Here is a 22673-nt window from a genome sequence, read left to right as displayed (position 1 = left end):
TTTCCAGTGATTGTAAGAGTGTCTACTCAAGTTCACTTATTCAAATTCACATTTATTTTCTACCATTTGGGAAATAAAAATAAAGCTCTTATTGGCTTAATTTGTAATGATTTGGAATATTCCGCTATGATAAACTGCATGCTTTTTAACCAAAAGGCTCATTAATACAAAGTGTATTTAGCCTACAAAGATAGTGATGTCTAAAATTTAAAAAAAAAAAAAAAACCAAAAAAAAAAAAAGAGGAAAGAAAAAAGAAACAGGAAAAAAACCACAAATATATTTTTTCAATATATTTGTCTGTATAATCTTAGTTGAGATTTACTCTGTTCAGTATTTCTCGTTCAGACTTTTACTGAAAATAAGAAAATGTGTCAGCAAGTACTAGCCCTTGAGGAAACTAATGCTATTGTTTCAAAATAATTCACGACAAAGACAATACCCTTTTCTTTTACAAAATTGTCATGAGACTCTTTCAAATGAAAGCTATAAGATTTCATTTATCTTCTGCTGCTGAAAGTGAAGGATTTTATAGAGGAAGCTGATTATGTTTTTACTTCAACTAGGTACATTAAAAATGGCTTATATACTCAATACAAGAGCATCAGGGAACATATTTTAGTCCAGCATCTCAGGTGACATTATCAATTCATTCAAACCAATCTTTTTTATACATATTCTATTGAAAGATAAATATTAAAAAGCACATTTTGTTAATTCACAGTAATAATACAACAGTTTCATTATATGAGGTTTAAATTCAGTAGATACTATATTATAAGAATAATATTAATAGATTAATAGATTAATTAATTAATATTAATTAATAGAATATTAATTAAAATCAGCTACTGAAATGAAATGCAATTATCTTTAAACACACAAACAAACAAACAAAAAATAAAACAAACAACTTCAGTATTTTTGTTGACTCTTGGTAAAGTACAATATAGTTCAGAAAAATAGTATTGCCTTTTGACATATACTAGTGATTTACTTTTGAATTCGTTTTTGTCCAAAAGTGTTCCACATACTCTCCTACAGTCATTGTACAAAGGTCCAGAGGGAAAGTGAGAGGATGGTCCATCTTTCTATCACAGTAATTGCCAGGCTTCACAGCATGACTTTAAAGTAGCTGGAAGCCTGAATTATTGAAGGTGGCCTGCGGATAATTTTACAGAAAACCAACTCAGTTACCTTGTATCTCACTCCACCATCTATACTATGCTATATACAGGTACTAACTTACTAGAATGAGTCTTCTTTTAAAATTATTACCCACAGTAACTTCAATTGTGCAGCATTAAATCGGATCCCAAGAAACCATCAGCTGGTTTAAATTAATCAATATTGCCATTTGTATGCTGGTAAGGTTACAATATGTGTGAGCCTATCTATAGGAAATTGAACTGGCAGAATTTTATTAACCATAATTCCTCAACAGAAACAGTTATGAATTGGTGATTTAGAAAGGAAAATTTCCTTAATTCTGTTATCTTCAATCTTGTTATACAGTAAGTAGTTTATGCTAGCTGCCCCTTGCAAACGCCTCCAAAAACATAAAACAAACATGTTAATTCTATGTGACATAATCCGCTTGTGTGGTCCTATCTAACCGGGACTGCCAACCATGTTGATCAGAAATCCAAATTTGTTTTCATGTCTTTGGATGATCAACAAATGTTTTCACATAAAATTATAAAGATGGAGCTGAACTCATTAGTATGGGTAGTGGGTAGATATTTCAGCTTTTATCTTTCATTTCCCCTTCACCCCCTATCTCCCTGCCTTTGATTGTAGCCCTACGCAGACTGCTTTTATTGCTGAAGAAGTAGAATGACACATAATTTACAAGAAATAAATCAGTGCTTAATAAACGAGGTTGCTAAGGTTAAACGGACACATTTCTTCCCTTCCCCTGGGGAATTCAGAAGTGATAACAACAGCAATTCTGAATGGGTTCATATTGTTTGTTAATTGAGAACTTAGGTCCAAGTCAGTCTACATTTGAACAGATAAGGTACTAATTATGCCTCTTCTTGGCTATTCAAAACAGGCTGCACTTTTCAGGTCAGAGAAAGACAAGTACCCTGACAGAATTTATACTAGTCCTATAAAGATAGATTGGGCTGAAATGAGCATAGTCTATTTTTTTCTTGAATGACTAGACAGTGTTTGCCACAAATTTTGCCCTCTTTCATGCTTGCCATTTATAAAAAAACATTTCCACCCTTAAACTCATCAGTATATCTATCACTTAGCAAGTCATTAAATGACTATTCAAATGCAAGCCCTGAAGGCCAAGCACATTTTAAATTATTATCCTGTAAACGGGCAAGTAACAAGCTTAGTGGAATACAATAAGTTAATCTTGTATTTATTTTCTAAGAAAGCCCAGTTAAAAAGTCTTCTACTCATACTATTCAGGAGCTACGTCGTTTTCATCACAAATGCTCTGTCTGCATAATCAACACTTTAAATTCAGTCAGCAGCTTGTTAAAATAGGAATTAGCTAACAGAGCTTCAGCCAGCAAATACCAGCTATTTTCTAGCAGTTCATGAAAGGAACATATGGGTACTTAAGACCTATTAGCAAAATGAAAAATAACACTTTCTGCTTGCATATATTGGGAGGTTTTTTTAAGTGCTGGCAACCTGAACCACACATGCTGTGAGATGCTTGTTGAGCACACGTTGAAGGAGCTCCAGCACAACTTCAACTGAAAATTCCCTGAGTTTTTCAGAATCCTTTTTAGCACTTGTGTACCTCGAAAACCTGCAATCAGTTAATACAACAGACTCCAGAAGGGCTTTTTCCATAATCTTTCTTAGTTGGCAAGTGCAAAACCACAATTTATTGTGAGAATTTCAAACATTCGGGCATTGTTCAGTCTAGAACACTTTTTAGCTTTAAATGCCTTGGTTAGGACAGGAAGAAGGAAACACAAAATCACAACATGATAGGGATTGGAATGAACCTCGAAAGATCATCTAGTCCAATCCCCCTGCCTTTCACAAGATTATAACAACTTTACTGAAGAGTAATACTACAGGATGAGAAAACTAAAAAGCTCACAAAATCTATGAACATCACAAAAAACCAATAATCTCAAATGTTTCTTTATGAAATAGCAAACCAGAGTGCATGTCACATTAAGAAAAGAAAAAAAAAATCCACCTCAGCAACTTTGTACAGGCTAATTTTCAGTGCTAAGAACACCATGCTGTCATCAAAAAATGAATGTTTTAAAAAAAGCCCAAAAGTGCTGATGAAAAAATTCAGCCTTTGAGCCTTTATCTTAAGCCACAAGGTTTAGCTGTTTCTTTTTTTTGTGATTCTTTCTCCCATTCCACTGGGGACGGGGGTGAGCAAATGGCTGTGTGTGATATTTAGCTGCCTGCCATGTTAAACCACAACAGCATCTTGATAATATTACCAGCCACAATAAACAAAATATTATCTACCAGATTATCACGTGACCTCAGACAAATCAAACAGCTCTTCAGAAACAGAAGGACAAAAAGGAGGAACCACTGTGCTATACTAAACTGCTACTATAGAGAATATATTTTTATTATTATTAGCTGATAGAAAAAAAAGTACAAGTAGGGTGAGAGAATGAAGTGTTTGTTCAGACTATGATTTTTCCAGGTTACTAATAAAATATACAAGGCAAGAATTTCGTTTTGATTAAGTTCAAAATACTCTCAGTTAGAATTGTTCTTACTTATTGTTCTTCATCAGTTAATTATCTAACATAAGCTACAAGCTCTTTAATGTCAGTGTTGAAAAACCAACATATGTATGGATTCTGTAGGCTTCTTAAATACTTGGGTTTTATTTATTAAGTACTTTTAAAATCTATTATTTTTGCTTTTTTTTGGTAAAAATAAAAGGTTAAAGAAAATTAATTCAATTATGGACGATTAGTGAAAAATCTCATGATTCTGCAAAAAAATGCTTACTCTATTCAGTTTGACAAATGCTTTATCTTCCCTTCAGTCTTCCTCATTTTTTCCAAAATTTACTACTTTTATTAATAACATGAGTTCATCCTATGTCCTATGCCCTTGGAACCACTTAAACTAACAGGGAGTTTGTGTTTTAAGTATTCTGTTTAACTGATCTTTTCTTCTCACTTTCTCACCTTTCATCCTCTACAGTCCTTTAGACAATTACTTAAGACTTTTTCTATTTCATCTCTTCTTTCTCCACAGTCATTTCTGTCCAGCCTTAAAAATTACTTAATTTTTTGTTTACCTTTCTCTAGTACTTCCACTACCTGCCTACCAATATTGTGCTCTACCTTCAGTCAATTTTACCTTCAGCTTCTCTCTCCAATACTTACAGCTTCCAGCAATTTCGGTACTCTTCCACGGATGAACAACTAAATGGGCTCAGCAGTCCAACAGGGCCCTGACTGAGAGTCAAAAAATGGAATTTCTAAATAAAGATTGAGATTGAGCAGTCACAAATATTAATACACTCTTATTAAACTTTGGGAAAAATACTGAAATAATATAAACTACATAAAATATTATTTGTAGAAATTTAAATATGTGTAAACTTTTCTTTTTTTTTTAATTAAGAAAAAAGTGGGGAGTGGGTTGAGATGGTGGGGGTTTTTCCCTCATAGACAGAAAAATGCAACATTGTCATGCTCTTGTTTGACAAAGTTAGAGAATTTAATTTTTATATCATTGTCTTATATTATACCTATAAGCTGTCTTAAAAGGCATACCAAAATATTTATCTCTTAAGGAAAGCTTTTGTTTCAGTTATATCCACTTACGAGAAACTTTATGTATTCCGTTCTTGTGAAGATGTAATACATAAAAGTATTCTGATATAGAAGTTGCTCACTGAAAAATGCCAGATCTGTGCTACTACTGGTTACATTTACTTTCCTGAATAGCTATTCTAAGAGGTAAACTGAAAGGTAGCTCAGATAGAAACGGTGCCATTACTGACAAAATATCAATTTTATATACCCCTCTGCATCAAAAAAACTGTTAGCAACTGGTTTTGCTCAGGTTACACAAAATTCCCAACAAACCATACTTTTATTTAATAATAGGTTTGCAGAACTGACTTCACTTAGTTTTGTATATGTTAATTAATTTGAATTGCTCTTTTATTATTTTTTTTTTAATTTAGGAATGTCAGATCCCTTTTTAACAGCTCTTGAAACACGTGATTTCATTTGTATGAGATGACTAGTTCATGTTTTTTCAGATTTTAATAACTGACAGTTGTTAATTTAAAAGTTATTTCTTCAAATCCTCACCATTTGCAAATAAGAACTGCATACTTATTTTAACAATTGTAATTATAATTTTATATTTAAGTATTAATTTTAAGTATTTGTAAGTGACGTTGATATTCAAACATTTTCAGTAATGTCCATGTATACAGATAACGTCAGTTGGAAGATGAATGATTTGGTTCAGATAAGACATCATTCAGAAAAAAAAATACAAAAAGAGACAATGTAGTAATAAAACAACTAAAAAGAAACCGTGGTTCCATAACACTGAAAATTTATCAGATGATATACATTAAAAGATGTCAAATCACTCAGTTAAGCCATAGTCATCACTCAGTTAAGCCTTAGTCCATTACAAGAGGCCTGGATGGGATAGGGTAAGAGTAAAGAAAGGTCTGGTGGCCTGAGAGCTTTTGCAATGGCAAAAGGCAGAAAGAGACCACATATCCTGCACCATACAACAGTAAAACATTTTATACTGTTTCTATTTTCCCTAGCAAATCCAAAGCCTCCAAATCATGATTGAAAAATAATAGATAACAGAGAATAAAACTTCTTTTGTTTTTTTCCTAATAGCTGATTTACCTCACTGTGTCTGTGTTCTGTACAACCTCCAACAATCAAAGCAAGATACTACCTTTTTCTTTTTTAAATTTTATAAATCTGTTTTGTTCATCTTCATAGGATAAAAAATAATAATGATTAAAAGTGTACGCATTTCTTTACCAAATCTATATATTGTTTTTAAGGTGTCTTTGAAACATAACTAAAACATCCTCCTGGTTTTTATCATGTCAAAATACAACAATTTGTTGCAGTGTAACACAGTGGAAAACTCTTTCATACCTAAAATCAGTCTCATTATCCTTTCCAAACCTGATTTCAACATACAGATGGTCCTTATATAAAACCTATTTTAAGTTCCCATAATTTCCTCAAATCTAGAGTAAACTTTTGAAGTAGATCTGACTTCTTAAGGTTCATGATCCCAGTCACACGAGGCGCCTGGCAGCTATTGTACTAATTGTACCACTGCAAACCACTGTCATGAGTTAACAGCCTTCTTACTCCCTTGACTAATTACAGGGGGTTTTTTTCCATATCTTTGACTTATTCTGCCTCTTAACAGTCTTGCTATGCAACAACAGAGAAAAAATGCTCACTATCTGTTAAACTGCTCTCTACTACTCACAGCTAACAGCGCACTCAAAGAATTTTCAGCTTTGTATCCCCACATATGGGGAGCAGTTTGCTCCAGCTGTTCTTGGAAAACCAACAATTAACTTAAATGAACTTATAGTTCTCCTAGACACACATAGACATATTGCAATGACTTGGAAACTTACTGGTATATTTTCCACATTCACATATTGCTAACAGAACTTTTTGTCGTATTGGATCTTGCTGTCTGAATTTATTTTTTGTATCTTGGAGGATATAGGAGCTTACAAAACCCTACAAGCAGATATTAGGTGCATATAAATACACACAATGAATCAGTCTCCTGAAAAGAGGAGAGCCATTCTTCTTGAAAACAGAAACCAGGAACAATGTCACAGGAGATCTCAATTTTTAAATACATATGCCTTTGGAGAACAACCAAGAAGAACAATCACCTTCCCTTAAGTTACTGTCAGTAGTTCTTCTCTATTTGTAGCTCAAGACTCTAGAGAACCTTGTTCACTAAAATATGACACAGCTGCTTCACTCTCCCTCCTCTCTTTACTGCTGGAGAAGTAGACCAAATTCTTACTGCAAGGAATCAGCCTAGCTGCATACCAGGATTGAAGGTACTACTTTTTCAGGTAGCCATTCTTTTATCCTTTGTTTTTAACCCAACCAAAATATTTGCCCTCATTCACTGTGTATTTTCAGTTAATGAAGATTTTTACTCCAAGTAGAAATAGTAAATAACTAAATTTGTGCCACTGCACAAATTAAATCCCTCATATTTCTGAGAGGGTTTGCTCCCTAATATTAATAAATAACTAATTAAATTAATTTATTTTTATTTTATTATTTATTTTATTATTGGTTATTTAGAGTCTTCCAAGCCTCTTATTGCGGATAAACACAAAAAAAGAGGAAAGTGTCTTGCATTCATCATAAACATAAAGCAGATGTAATGCACTTACAGTACATTCATACTTTAATTAACCAATCGGTAATGCAATAGGAAAATGCTGCATTATGAAGACAGATTGTCATCACATTTTTAATACTTTGGTTAAATATTTTCTGGCATATATGATTCCATGTTTCTACCAACCGGAAGTTGAATGAAAAATATTATTATGACTCAGAAATTCAAAACTGCAGTTTTAACCTAAGGTCTACTTCCCTGCAAAAGTTGAAGTCCTCCCATTTCTAAAATGTAACACCAAAATTATATCCTTTCTGCATTGTTCATGACATACATGAAATTTTCTGTAGTTTATTTTAATACTTTTTTTTCATAATAATCTACATTAATTCCTTTAGGACAGATTATCCACTTTCTTTGATCTTATCCATTAATGAATGTAGGCAAATAACAAAGGTTCATGAGGCAGATGTTCATAGCAGACAAAGCCACCAATGAGGTTTAAGTTGGATGAGAAAGAACTTTGTGTGTACTGTGACATTTACAGTGGAAGTTATTAGCTGGGGACACTGAGACAAAGGGTAAACACTGTTGGAAAGGAGGCTGATGTTACCAGCCTGAGCAGTTAAACAAGACAGATTGGAGATGTATTTTCCCATCTTCTTGCAGGTGTGAAGTGCTTATGATGACTACTCATTCCTCTGGCTGAGATGCAGCAACAAGCAGACAGGTGCAGGAAGAAAACAAAAAAGCAGATGTCATAGTGGAAATGAGAGAGAGGTGATTCCTTTTATTTTCTTAATAGCTCAAGAAATTTATGATGTTGTATTGTGTATCACTGTGCACTACCAGCTGAGCAGTGCTAGCAAAAAAACAAACTCTGCACTCTTACAAAACATTGACTTTCACAGTTTCCTTGATGTCCAGTTGTTATAATTCCTTATTCCAGATGACAATTTACACTGAGCCTTTTTGAATTACTTAAGTAGCCAAACATAATATAATCAAATAGTTCTCCTACATCATTAAAATAATTCCCTTATACCTCAATGCTACCACTTACAGGGTAGCAAATGCCAAATGTGTTGGCATTTTATAACTCAGCTATAAAGAATGGACTGAGTTAAATGTGTATGGATATTGTTACGTACATCTGTCTTAGTACCCTTTGTAAAGGGGGAATAAATGTGAGTAGCTGGGAAGACCACCCTTCCAGGTACAAAGAGATGCAGGTCATATACCTGATACCAGATGTGCTTCTGATGATGCTAGTTAAAATTGAAAGGTTTTTTTGTTTGTCTGTTTGGTTTGGTTTGGTTTGGTTTATTTGTTTGTTTTGGTTTTTAGGAATTGATAAAAACTTTCTCAAAGAAAAAAGAGCAGTATTAAAATTAATTTGGATAGTCTAACTTTGGTTCATTTAATAAATAAGAATTTCTGCTGAGCATTTCAGAATAATTCTTAAAACATAATTTTTGTTCATGGATTCTGTTTTTTTTCATTAGTCATATTTACTTAATCTTATAGATAAGATTAAGACTTTCACTAAGTGTGACTTTAAGTCAAATGAGTGAATAGAAAGAACACAAAAGACTACTAAAGTGAAAAGCTAGAAATGAAAAGACATTCACCATCTTTGATAATAAGGCCTTAACAATATATATTGACCATACAAAATGACATTCACTGACAGTTTTATTATTTCAGATCATTCAAATATTATGATAAATGCAACTTTATTAAATTGATTTACTTTTCTGATCGTTATCATTAAAATAATAAATATTAAATAGTTTCCTTTCCTGTACTATACAGATATATGATAAACATAAAACAGTATAACTCTGAACTCAATTTTACTGAGGCAGAGCAATTAAAAACAGTGGATTCAGACAAGAATAACAAGGAACTGACATCAGCTAGTATTTTAATTCAGAAGTGATGCACGCAAAATAACTTGTGGTTTTATCATTTCATCATTTATGCACAGAATTCCACACAGAATGATAATTCTACAAATACAGGCACTGAAGACTGTGTATTTGGAAATTGCTGAAGCAAACAGCAGACAAAAGACTCCTGTAAAATTATTATCTATAGAAGCTGAAATCAGGTAATAAGAGTTATGTACTAGACTGCTGTATTAAAAAAGTAGGTATACACACATCCAAGTTAATTACTGCCTTTGATTGGAAAAATCGTAGGTATAGAATCTCCAGCCAAAGCCATAATGTTATGTACATTTACAAAGAGCTACAGCGTAGTCTGTGGGATAATTAGTGCTTACCTTATAGAACAGAAAATACACTAATTTTTCCATATTACTGTTTGTGATTTAAAGATTTTCTACATATTTTATCCAAAGTGTGACACAAACTTAAAATAAAAACCTGGAATTCAGTTGTTTTTGGGTTTTTTTGTTTGTTTGGTTGGTTGGTTTGGTTTGTTTATCTGTCAAAGGAAAATTAATTCTTTGTACTCCTCTGCCTGTGGCTTAACTGTTCTTGAAAGCTGAAGTATCTGAGACACTTTCACTTCACAGACAAGTCTGTAGACCCCAAAGTGGGTAAGACCTTCCCCTCTACAGACAGAGAAAGAATCAAGTTCAGACCATGAGTGCTCTGACCACAGAGCTAACTGCAAAAAGCAGAGAGAAGCCACACCATTTTAGGCAGGCACTTTGCACAAAGTATATGCAAAGCTATAACAACAGACACAAATGTTTTACAAGGATTACACACTCCTGCTTGTGACTCCCACGGAGATGAAGGTGCTTCCAGGAATACATATGAATAAAAGCAAGATTTAAAGAAAGGCATTGCTTTTCCTCACCTGTCCTACATTGGCTAGTTTATGAGGACTCACGCTCAATATGATGGCTTTTATGGATCATCGTTTCATGGTACTTAGCTTTTTGCATTAAGGATTTAAGGAACATAGGTGTATTTTTTTAATTGTAGGTACCCAATATTTAGGCATTCCAGTACTTAACATGGCAGCAACAAAGTCTCCTTTGAAAGCTGAGCTCCAAGAATGACAAAAGGAATTTCTAGATTTCTCATCTATGCTTGTATCAATTTAATGCAGCACTGATGTATATGAAGTGGGGTCTTCAGTAGTATTTTGTAACAATACTAAGATTCCTGCTTATGTTTCCAGTTTTTTTCTTAGTCTATCATAGCAGAGCAGTATTTTTAGGCCATTCTCATTCTTTTTTTTTCCCCTAATTTTATTTAGATAGAAGACAAGAGAAATAGACTGCAAATCATATTTTTGGAGATGAAAACTATTCACACCTTTTGCAATTTTTTGATGACTGTGGACATAAAAGAAATGCATGAATTCCCTTACTGTCTCAGGTCAGTGTTAAAGAATCCCATCAATGACTAGTTGGCTATATTTTACATGTGGAATATTCATGAGCTTGTAAAAAGTTAGAAAAATCCCCTACTTCTATAAAAAAATATAAAATCTCTTAAGTTTTCAGGTCTACAGGATTGTAAGCATGTACTTCCAACTAGTTTCAGTGAATGCCACAACACTTCAAAATTAAGAATTTATAATTAGAAAAAGATTTATTTTAGCCAGTCTTGTTATAAACCAGGATAATCTACAATCACTGTTTGCAACTCAAAATGTGCCTGCCTACTCAAGTGTAAAGCTTACTTGATTTTTTTTAATTAAATGTGCTTGATTTAGCTCTCTGAACATGTGCCTTCAAATGCCAAGCTAATTCCAGTCCATATGTACTAATTTGCAGAGCATTCCTTTGCCTAATTATCTGAATCAAACTCAGTCCATACAGAATAGTGTAGCTGTGAATTATATGATTATTCAAATAGTAGTTAAGACCTGTGATTTGGCAGGTTTTTTCCTCCTTATATATTTCTTTAACTTTGGAGTAAAAGTCTAGTTGAACCATACTTAAAAAGACAAAAATTTAAATTTCATGTCAGCCATTAAAAGATTAATTTAAAATATGACGTCTTCAAGCACACTGCAGCCTTCCTAAAGGTATCAAACAGCATCAAGATAAGATTACCAAGGCCAAATTCTGAATAAGTTCTCAAACTCTTTATATTGTTTAGGAATCAATTACATAGTTTTATCATGGGTTATTCTTTCAACATTATTCACGTGATATCCATCAGAATCAATATCTGTGGAAATATACTTAAAAATAGCCAACTATTGCAGATAATATCTTTAATTACTTCTACAATTTAAGAAAAAGGTCTCAAAATATGCAATATCTTATACAATTGTTAGTCATTAATGTTCTTCTCATGACAAGATATTAAATTATATTACATTAACTATATTATAACTATGTTATAAAAGAAAACAGTGCGTTTGAATATGTTAACTTACATAGTCTTTCTTGATCAATCTAATATTAATTGAAAAGGTGAAGAATTAAAAAAAATAGAAAATAGAAATGTAATTCTAAACAAGCTACTTTAAAAATATCTGCAATGCTGCCTGCATCTGCACCACCAGATTAGAAAGATTTTCATTAATTTATTTGCCATTCTTCGCCTAAAATGCAAATAAAACAGCCAACATCTGACTTCATTAAAAAAATGTATAAAGACAACTTATATTATAAACTAAAAGTTAATCTAAACGTTACCTGAATTAAATGGAAAAATACATTTTAAAGCCTGTTTAGATTAAAGTAATCTTACTTACATAAATGAAGTTCTAGGAATATATTAGTTCTATTGCTTCATGTGAGGAGATATGGAAATCCTTGCCTGCTGTAAAGAGGACATCTTCTGTGTCTCAGACTTTTTGAGGAAGGTACTGCACACTTCCTTGTGGACTTAAACAGACAAAAATCAGGAAGAATGCAAACTAGGTACTACAGTATTTTAGATTTATATTTAGATTATTTTTTTCCTACATTAGTTTAAATAGATGTTAAGCATGTATACTGGCTTCACTTGTGTTTTTAAATAAACCTTCACAGCTCCCAAAATGGTGATGAAAAACAGTTGTTCTACTTATACAAGATACACAGAACTACATAAAAATTGCTTTTTCAACAAATCAAACATGGAAATCCAGAGAACGGGAATACTGAGGCTCAACTAAAATTTTTCTTCAATCACTTTAAATCTAGTCAATCCACAGACATAAGACTGCTTTTATTATTGTATAGAACTGCTTTTATTACGAGTGAGCAACAGAACCAGTTATAATTTCATGCTTGGTATCACCACGTTTCATGTAGAGCCCAAATGAGTGTGCTTGCATAGGTTATTTCTGAGAAATCTTTTAATCTGCAAAGTTATAGGGACTGCTCACTTCTAGACTTACATCTGAATAGCTTTAGGACAATCTTATTTCAGCAGATTTGAAATGGTGGGTTTAGCTTCTTAGGAGTTTTGCTTTGAGGGGTTTTGGTGTTTTTAGCTAGTTTGGTTGGTTTGGTTTTGTCTGTTTAAAAAAAGAGGAAGGGAAGGGAAAGGAAGGAAAGAGGAGGAGAGGGGAGAGGAAGGGAGAAGAGAAGAAGGAAGGGGGAGGGGGAGGGGGAGGGGGAGGGGGAGGGGGAGGGGGAGGGGGAAGGGAAGGGAAGGGAAGGGAAGGGAAGGGAAGGGAAGGGAAGGGAAGGGAAGGGAAGGGAAGGGAAGGGAAGGGAAGGGAAGGGAAGGGAAGGGAAGGGAAGGGAAGGGAAGGGAAGGGAAGGGAAGGGAAGGGAAGGGAAGGGAAGGGAAGGGAAGGTATTATCTGATGCTATATATCCTTATTCGGATTAGATTATTTTGCTGAAAACCCATTTCCATTCATGATCAAACATTTCCACATTTTTGGCAGGTGTAAGACATAGAGAAGGCATTAATGCCATAATTACTAGCCTACCTTTACAAGCAATATAGATGTGACAATTTTTCACTAGTGAAATTGCTGCCTGAGATGAGTAGTTTACACAAGGTATAGTTAGAGAGAACTTAATTGTGGAATTAATTTCATTTAGCTGTCACTTAAAAATCCAATTTGTATAAAAAGGCTGTATAACTGGAATACATCAAACTATCCTACACATGCTTCAGGGCAGAATGTGACAATTAGGTAATGTTATAGCTTAGTCTCTTAGCCAAAAATGTCTGCAGGCTAATAGTGTTTTACTGTTGGCTTTCTTCCTACACCTGAGCAACTTTTATAAATGAACTTAGAAGGCAAATCAATACCTATGAGCATGCCTTGGGTTTCATCAAGAGTACTGTAAAACAAACACAAAGGTTTCCTCCAGTCTACTTGTTCCAAAGTTAAGGTAAATTGTCTACCACATTGTACTATGCATTTTTTTTTTTTTTTTTAATCAGGAAACCATGTTAATGATAATTACTTGATTTTGCATTTCTTTCATGGTGTCTTAATAAAAGACTGACACTTTCAGCAAAAATTCAAGAATCTTTACCCCCACATTAGTAAATTCCAAACTAGACCCTTTTTTTCTCACTTCATGAAGATCTTTAACTCCTCATTAATGAAAGATTAAGGTAGCGCACCTATACTTTTTAATTTATGCTACAGTGGACTACAATGTCTTTATTTCCAAATTATTTTGATGAACTTAATATTAATTATCATTACATTTTAGTAGCCACTAACTAAAATAAGAGCTACTAATAAACAGGGCAGTGAACCTGTATGTCTTCTCTGTAGACTGTGTGTGACTTTAATAATGCAGTTATTAATAAATGTGTGTTGGATAATCACAATTGTTACTTAATGTATATCAGTTTTGTGTGAGACTGATTCTTATTAATGAACTACACCTGCTAATGACTTTGATTTCTGCCAAGCTTTGCTATGATGGAGTGTTCAATTTAAAATGTTAATATGTGCATGCACACTAATTTCTGGGATTCTCAGCTGTCATATTTGGACATCTGTTAAGTATGCATTATGCTATTGATGGGCCACAGATTTCATGGAAATCAGATTTCATTGAATCTTTTCCATTGTGCTTGACATAATCTTTTTCTCACTGTCAAAAAGAGGGATCCATTTATCTTACAACAATATGAAATCTCTCAATTGTAACATGTAATTGCAGCACATCACAAAATATTATTCATTCCTCTTGGACAGACCTTTCCTATTTAAACACCACCATTGACAGCACATCAACAGAGGTTATTTCAAAGGTATGTGTTGTGCTGGGAAAAAAAATAAAAAGGTCCAGTCTATGAGTCTGAGCTCCTTCCAAACTTGTGCTTATTGGATCTTATTCTATTTGTGGTTCTCTGGAAGAATCTAATCCTTGAAACACCATCAGTACACCTAAACTGCCAAAAAACCCTGAGTTCCAATGGTTATGCTTTGCCATTGTATGCTGTCTCTTTATCAACTTCAATTTTCTTAAAATTATATTTCATTAGCACTTTCCTTACTTTTAAAATAGGATGGTACCTTCCTTAAGAAATTAGTGATATCTTTACCATTATGTGTTCAATCTAATGATAATTTATTATTATGTCCTACATGTGTATGGCTATGCACAAGTACATTATTTAAAAAAATATCATGCACAATATCATCCTGTTTACAATAAAAAGGACTAAAAGGGTATCTGGGGTTTTTTACTTGTTTGTTAGTTTCCCTGAGAATACCTTCTTTTGATATATAAAACAGTTGAAATAGAAATTAAGAAAAATCTATTTAGTGCATAATTTCACAAGCATTTCAGACTATAAAAATATTCAGTAAATAATTTAATCCACTGATGTATTTAGCAAGAAGTCACCCTTATACATGACAGAACACGTAAGTCTCTGTTAGACATACTTTGGTGTTCCTGAAAAGCAGATTAAGTTTAAACTAAACAATGAACTCAAAAGTGTAACTATTCCATGTACTTGTGTTGTAAATCACACCCCACAAATTTACCTTGATACTTAAATGCTTTCAGTCAAGCTTTTTTCAATTCTAATGCTGCACTGTTACATTTAAGATACAACCGCAACATTTGAAAATACTTTGGTTCTAATACTAAAGTATGTTTCAAAATTTAGATTAAAAGAAGAAAGTAATTCCTACCACATAGAATGCAAAAATAGAAATCAAATGGGCATATTTATCTTTGAAGTAAGGCAAACATAATTTTTAAACCATAAGATTAACATGAGATAGAGCACAGGACACTAGTGTATTATTTCATAACTTTAACTGTGAAACTTGAGAAATAACCAAGTTGTAAACAAACAAATAATCTTAGGAGAAATCCCAGGGCTTAAAAACTTTAAATGAAAAATTTAGCTTTCGGAGCAACAGAATCTTGACAGTAATTAAAATCAGCAAAAGCTTTTTTGCCCACAAGAGGCAGCTAATTAAAGATAAGACAATGGTAATCACACTCAAAACTCTTTGGAAGATCAAATTGTTGTTCACAAATTTGGAAAAATGTTTTGATTATGTTGTAATGCAGTCTTAGTAAAGGGATAAAACCAAAATTCTAACAGAAAGCTTTTAATATACACAGAATTTATCAAGATTTCAAACCTGTCCACTACTCTATTTTGTACTTACGATTTTTTAAAAAAAACTATTATTATTATTAATATTGCTGCTAAAAGTGCTAATTATTATTACAACAAATAATAGTAAAACAAACTAAACAAGAAATACATAGTATTTTATTATTAAGAAAACAATAAAATATTTTATGGTTTTCTTAGAAGTACAGCATTCTTCTGGAGAAACCAGCTGCTCATGGCTTGGACAGGCGTACTCTTCACTGAGTAAAGAACTGGCTGGATGGCTAGACCCAAAGAGTTGTGATAAATGAAGTTAAATCCACTTGGTGGCCGATCACAAGTGGTGGTCTCCAGGGCTCAGTACTAGGGCCAGTTCTGTTTAATCTCTTTATCAATGACCTGGATAAGGGGATTGTGTCCACTCTCAGTAAGTTTGCAAATAACATCAATTTGCGGGGCGGGGGGGAGGCTGGGGGGTGAAACGGGGCAGGTAGGAAGGTTCTACAGAGGGATCAGGACAGACTGGATCAATGGGCTGGGGCCAATTCTATGAGGTTTCACAAGGCCAAGTGCTGGGTCCTGGGTATGTTGATTAACAGCAGTGTGTCCAGGTGGCCAAAAAGGCCAACAGCATCCTGGCTTGTATCAAGAATAGTGTGGACAGCAGGACCAGGGAAGTGATTGTGCCACTGTACCAAATACTGTGTTCAGTTTTGGGCCCCTCACTACAAGGAAGACATTGATGTGCTGGAGTGTGTCCAAAGGAGGTCAACAAAGCTGGTGCTGTGCCTAGAGATCAAGTGTTATGAGGACTGGCTGAGGATACTAAGGTTGTTTAGTCTGGAGAAAAGGAGACTGAGACTTTATTGCTAGCTAGTGAGGTGGATGTCAATCTCTTCTCCCAAGTGATAGAACAGGAGGAAATGGCCTCAAGTTGCACCAGGGGAGGTTTAGATTGGATGTCAGGAAAAATTTCTTCACTGAAAGGGTTGTCAAGCATTGGAAGAGGCTGCCAAGGGAAGTGGTTGAGTCACCATCCATGGAGGTATTTAAAAGACATGTTTATGTGGTGTTTAGGGACATAGTTTAGTGGTGGACTTGGCAGTGTTAGGTTAATAGTTGGACTTAATGATCTTAAAGGTCTTTTCCAAACTTATTCTATGATTCTATGATCTGTTGAAAAGAAAAAGGGAATACAGTGTTCAATCAATGCTTTTAAAAAAGCATCTTCTTAGATATCCTAGATCTGAATGCCAAAACTTGTTTTTTATGAAATAACTTCACAAAATTTTATTCTATTTTCCTTCTTCTATCTCAAATATAGTTGAAGTATACTTAAACATGTAAATACATAAAAACCCATGAAGATGGATCTTCTTTTAATCTAAGATTGATTTTAATGATAGTAATAGTTCATATTATACTACCTAAATGCCTTGACCACAACCCGGAAGTCTATTGTGATAGTCACTTTATAAGCACTTCATAAGAAGATTTTTGCACCCATACACATCTTAAAGGCCTCAAGTTGCATGTCTGAATAACAGAGACAGAGTTGTACTATTTTCTCCACTGAGTCCATTTATTGAGAGTTGTATCCGGCCAGCTCAGGGATTTTAGGGACATGTAAAATATGCCAAGGTTTACAAGAGTAAATACAAAATATTGGGTTATGTGGTCACTAATTTAGGCCAAAAGCTCTAATGTTGGAGGTGTTCATCAGCTATTCATTTTGCTGAAGGCTTGGCTAGCTAGCTTTATTTTAACAGACATCCAAACATATAGTACATGATGAGATTATGAAACTGTTAGGCCTCTAACTTCTTTTGCATTTATTTTTTTTTAATGTACTTGTTTCACACACCAGATTTCCTCATATTGTACTTAATGGAGTTCCTCATGCAAGAGAGGAAAAGGTTTACTAATATAGCATTAACATCATTCTTATGGTCTTTCAGTGGTGTCTTGATATGTGGAAGCTACCCGCTGCATTTTCTTCAAAGAAAGGTAGAAACCTAGCCTTGCACCTTTGATTTTTCGCGCTTGTGACAAACTATTGAATGGAGAGAGAGCAGCCTGAACACTTTCTCTTCTGGTGTTTTCTATTGACTCTAATCCATTAGGCATTTGTTATTAATTTTATATATTTTATTAACATGTATGTTCATATATTTATGTGTGTGTAATAATTATACTTTTTGCATGTGTGTGTTTTCATATTTATATATACATGCACATGTACGTATACATGGTTACACATATGTACACACACATACAAATACATATATACTCTTAACTTGGCAAAAGTTTTTGCATTTCAGATTTTTGTTTCCTAATTGTAACTGTTATTGCACATCATTCTGTTAAATTTAAATTTAAGCCAAAAGATGATCAGTGCAATTACAAAGAAAGAATCACAGTAAAATTGTATCAAATACTGTGCTAGCAGTATTGCTGAGTTACACATGCAGGAGGAATTCAATAAGGTCAGTGGTCATCTGTGAAGTTTCAAGTGATTCACAGCTAAGTTCACCTATTTCACATGCATTTTGTGCAATAATCATGATCACAGCTGTCAGATTAGAGCTTGGCTTTGTGACCTCCTCTAGACTGGATAGCCGTAATTAGTTATTCTTAACAATGCTTTGAAACGCAAGCAAAAACTTCCAAGGATACACAGTACAATGTGACCCAACTGCTTTGTGAACTGCATCATCTGCCTATTGACTTCCTGGTACAGTTAAAGATGCTATTATGGATTGCAATGATTGTATGTTTAGGACATAGTTCTCAGAAGATACCAGCAAGTCGCTGTACATCAGTTCAGTCAAGTTCAGCTAATGAACTCATGGCAGCATTATTTAGATCAGATATTAAGTCGAGCTATTCTCAACCAGAGATTTTTGCTTACCTATTACTGAAAAAAAAAAAAAAATGCACATAATTTCATATAATACATTTTCATATGTGATACATTTAGGAAGGACATAAATATGTAAACAACTGTCTGTTTTAATTTTCTTATTCATGAAACTAAAACAGGTTAACACTATTGTAGCACATCGAGACTTCATATGACATTTCTTAGCACTCTACTCTTACCATTCTAATATTTCCACTAAGTTTAAATATTAGATATATTTTGGACATTCAGCATCACTGCTCTTAAAAGGATGTTGTCATTATTAACTGCATTTTATTAATGAAGAAACTGTCTCATCAACATATGAAGTGGTATTTCCAAAACTCCACTGCCTGGACAATAAAAGATGAAGTAATAAAAGCCATAATGAACCAACTGGTATTTGGAGTTTAGCATAATGCTGTCTTTTGTGTAAATAATTTAATTTAGGTAACCACACGTAATAAATTACAATGGCTTAATCTGAACTAGCAAGCAAAACATATCAGAACCCACCCTTGGCATAGCTGATACCCACCCCCAAAGCATGGTCATTTTGCCTATCAATAACCATCCCTGGGCTCTTTTCTTTAGATCATGCTGAGACACTGGGCCATCCTTATATCACAAAATTTGCTAGCAACTAAATGGCATAGGTGATATAAAGCTTCTTGAGTTTGTGTCTTGATCTTTGTTGTTTATAGTACAGATGTAGCCAAATGCTATTTTTCCCCACTAAATCCTAAATTAGTCACAAATCACACAGAAAGTAAAAATGTATCTACTAAATTTGCCTTTATATTTTAATGTGATTTTCAAATAATATGCTAAATGAAAGATCCCACAAGTAATTAATTTATTAGCATGTGATGCTTTTTTAAAAGATTTAAATAAGACAAATGAGAGGTATTTCTTTTAATGGCACCCTCCTTTTCTTACCATAATTTTGATGAACAATTTGAATAATTATAGTATTAAACCTCTATATATGCTATTTATATTTGGAACAATACACTTGTCTTGTCTTGCAAAGCCTTGTAATAGTTAAAACACTGACTCTTCATGTTTCAGCACGGCTTGAGGTGAGAAGCAATAGGGTTTGGTTTTTTTTGACAGCAGGATGGATTGCATTTTGAAAGTTCTTTGAGGGTGTTTTACTGTAAGAAAAAGGATTTGTCTGAACTGTCATATTGTGTGCTCTTGAAAGCCCATTTGTTCAAACACCCTGGTAGATTATTTTGAGTTACAAACAAACTAGCTTCAAAGCCTACAAGCAAACTTTTAACAGCTTAAGCACATTAAGCTGAGAAGCTAATTTAAAGAACAATAATACAAACAATATATGGAAAATAACATTTTAAAAAATCAAAGCATTTAAATAACATTGAAAGACTTAGAACAGTTTGTTTACTCTGTCCCATTTAAAAATAGCCTGATACTTGAGTGTTCACACTTCTTTAGAGGCACTCTGTCATTCTTCATGCAGGGAGCCTCTCCAAGAAAGGAAGGGAAAAAGAGAACGCTATAGTTATTAGCAAGGGGGAAGGAAAGACTCCCATCTTCTCAGAACCCATAACGTTAATCCATTTAGCAAGGTTTTCCTTTACAATCCAATATGCACTTTTCACTGTCATCCTTACTCATTAGCACAGGTATATCTGACATGTAGATTCATGGAATAATTCGAAAACAGCATACTCAGAATAGATTTTTGCATAATTCTAAGACCAACACACAAACAAAATTCCAATATGTCAGAGCTGCAAATCCAACAGGATAATGTGTAGGGTACATACAGTTTTGTACTACTGTGAAGTACACTCTACTTTTAAAACTAATTCACTTAGTATCCTTGGAAAAGGATTTGACTTCATTTTCAAAGGATGATAGAGTTACTTAATCTATTTAAAGGTTTTGGCATGAAAAAACAATTATACACAAAACATTTCTACTCTCAGACAAAATGGATGTGTATTCAATTGCTAGTGGCTTTTATAATATACATATATATATATGTATGTATGCTTGGAAAGATAAGGTATTGCTTTTTAAGAAAAAAAAAATACTAAAAAGCTCAACCAAAATGAAATACCTATCTTTTCCAATTAAAAAAAGACCCCAAAGCTGCTTACTGTGAAAAGGTGCTTATTGTCATAACAGTGTTTTGAATACATACACACATTAATCATGGCATAGTACTTACACTTACATATCAAATCATCAGCTATTGTACTGTTCGAACCAAATGCAACAGAAGAGTACATTTATGTTATATTTTAAGATTAGCTTTGCATCTTAATTCAATTCCAGTTTACACTGATAAATTCCTAACTCCAAATTTCAGTGGTCTCTAGATTAGAGCTTTAAACTCTTTAAACATAAGGCACACAGAAACAGAGCCAATACAGCCTTCTCATCAAGCTCTGTTATACTGTCCAAATGGATAGTCATTCACAGACAAAACCTGGTATATGAAATGACCCCTAATGATCTTAACAGCTGTTTGTTGCCATGCCCTAGCAACTGCCAAAACAAACACAAATTTACCCTTTCTCTTTATTCCTGGAAATACTGTCTCAGCAGTGACTTACTCTTTATTTAAATTTTGCAAATGTGTGCAACAAGGCAACCCGATTCATCTGTAAAACAACACATGTAGCAGATTTTAAGGATCAAGAGTAGTGACAAAATATTGTAACCTTTTATCAGTTCATACTTGATTGGTTGAACAGGGCTATAGCTGGGAAGAAAATAATACCAGGTAAAATCTGCCTCAAGATGAATCAAATCCAAGGGATATAAGCCAACTCAGAGTTCAGTACAATCACAGATATTACTAGATTCCTAACAGAATGGCTGTTTCATTCTAGAAATGAAATTAATGCAGTGCACGTAATTTTCCTGTAGGTGGAGTGGTAAAAAGCAAAAAAGCTTTGCTTGTTTCGTAACAGCTAAGGTACCAGAGGCTGAGACACCTAATTAAGCCAGCAGAGAATACCAGCGCAAGGAATGAGATTGAATTTCCTTATACTGTATGACTGGAAAAAGCCTCGCTCGCAACTGCAGACTAGCATAAATATAGAGATGAAGGGATACATACCCATTCTGGAGTTATTAATCTACTTACTTGCGTTTGGGAAGAGTAACAGTCCTTAATACCCTAGAGGGAACCAGTTCAGACAATGGGAGATCTAGGTCCTGTACCTGGTACCTATAGCTGCCTGACCCAGGAAAGCTTTTTTATTTATTTGATAACACGCATTCTGGACTGGAAGCCCTCCCTACACATCACTATGTCTTATCAAGGAATGGAAATGTGTCAGTCATGGCTTTAGAGAAGATTAGGAAGGAGGAAGAATTCCAGTTAATGGCTTGATACAGTCTTAAACTAAAAATTTAGTATTATTGATATGTGATATTATAGCTATCTGAATAAAAGCGTAACAGCACCTGTTCTGTGGAACGATCTTATACTGCTATCTATTCATAATTTTCCTACTTTATAAATGGACAAAGCACATAAAGCCTGTTTCAGTGTATTTCAATCCACATTTACTCACTATAAATTTCCAAACCATAACCATTTGAAAGACAGTCTTGAGTCAACATAAATTCTCCTTCCTAAACACATTGTTGAAGATTTCAAAATTAAACTATTATTACAGTGCATTTTTACCAACTATACTGTTACATATTGTCTTGAGATTTTAATCTATACAATGCCAAATTATTGTCAGCAGAAAACTCAAAATAATGACAACAACATGGTTTTTGGGATACTGCATTTCAAGCCTAAGAACCTGAAAGAGTGTGCATTCCCCTCATCCAGCCCCACTCCAGCCCATACATTACTTTCAAGCTGTGTAGAAATAAAGCCTTAGCCATCAGTTGACTGGTTTAATTTACCCCAAGCATTTTATGTGTTTTTAATAGATGT

General features: G+C 33.7%; 1 protein-coding gene across 2 annotated transcripts in view; it reads right to left on the bottom strand.

Annotated features, from left to right (window-relative positions):
• KLHL1 (kelch like family member 1) overlaps positions 1 to 22673 on the bottom strand; it is a gene marked incomplete at its 5' end in the record, with an annotated part of 204039 nt that overhangs the window by 144504 nt on the left and 36862 nt on the right. The gene's annotated exons all lie outside the window — the stretch shown is intronic.

The sequence above is a fragment of the Nesoenas mayeri genome (assembly GCF_963082525.1).
Source record: "Nesoenas mayeri genome assembly, chromosome: 1".
Taxonomy (NCBI): Eukaryota; Metazoa; Chordata; class Aves; order Columbiformes; family Columbidae; genus Nesoenas; species Nesoenas mayeri.
Note: the sequence above shows the minus strand (reverse complement) of the source record. Positions and strands in the feature narration are given on the sequence as shown.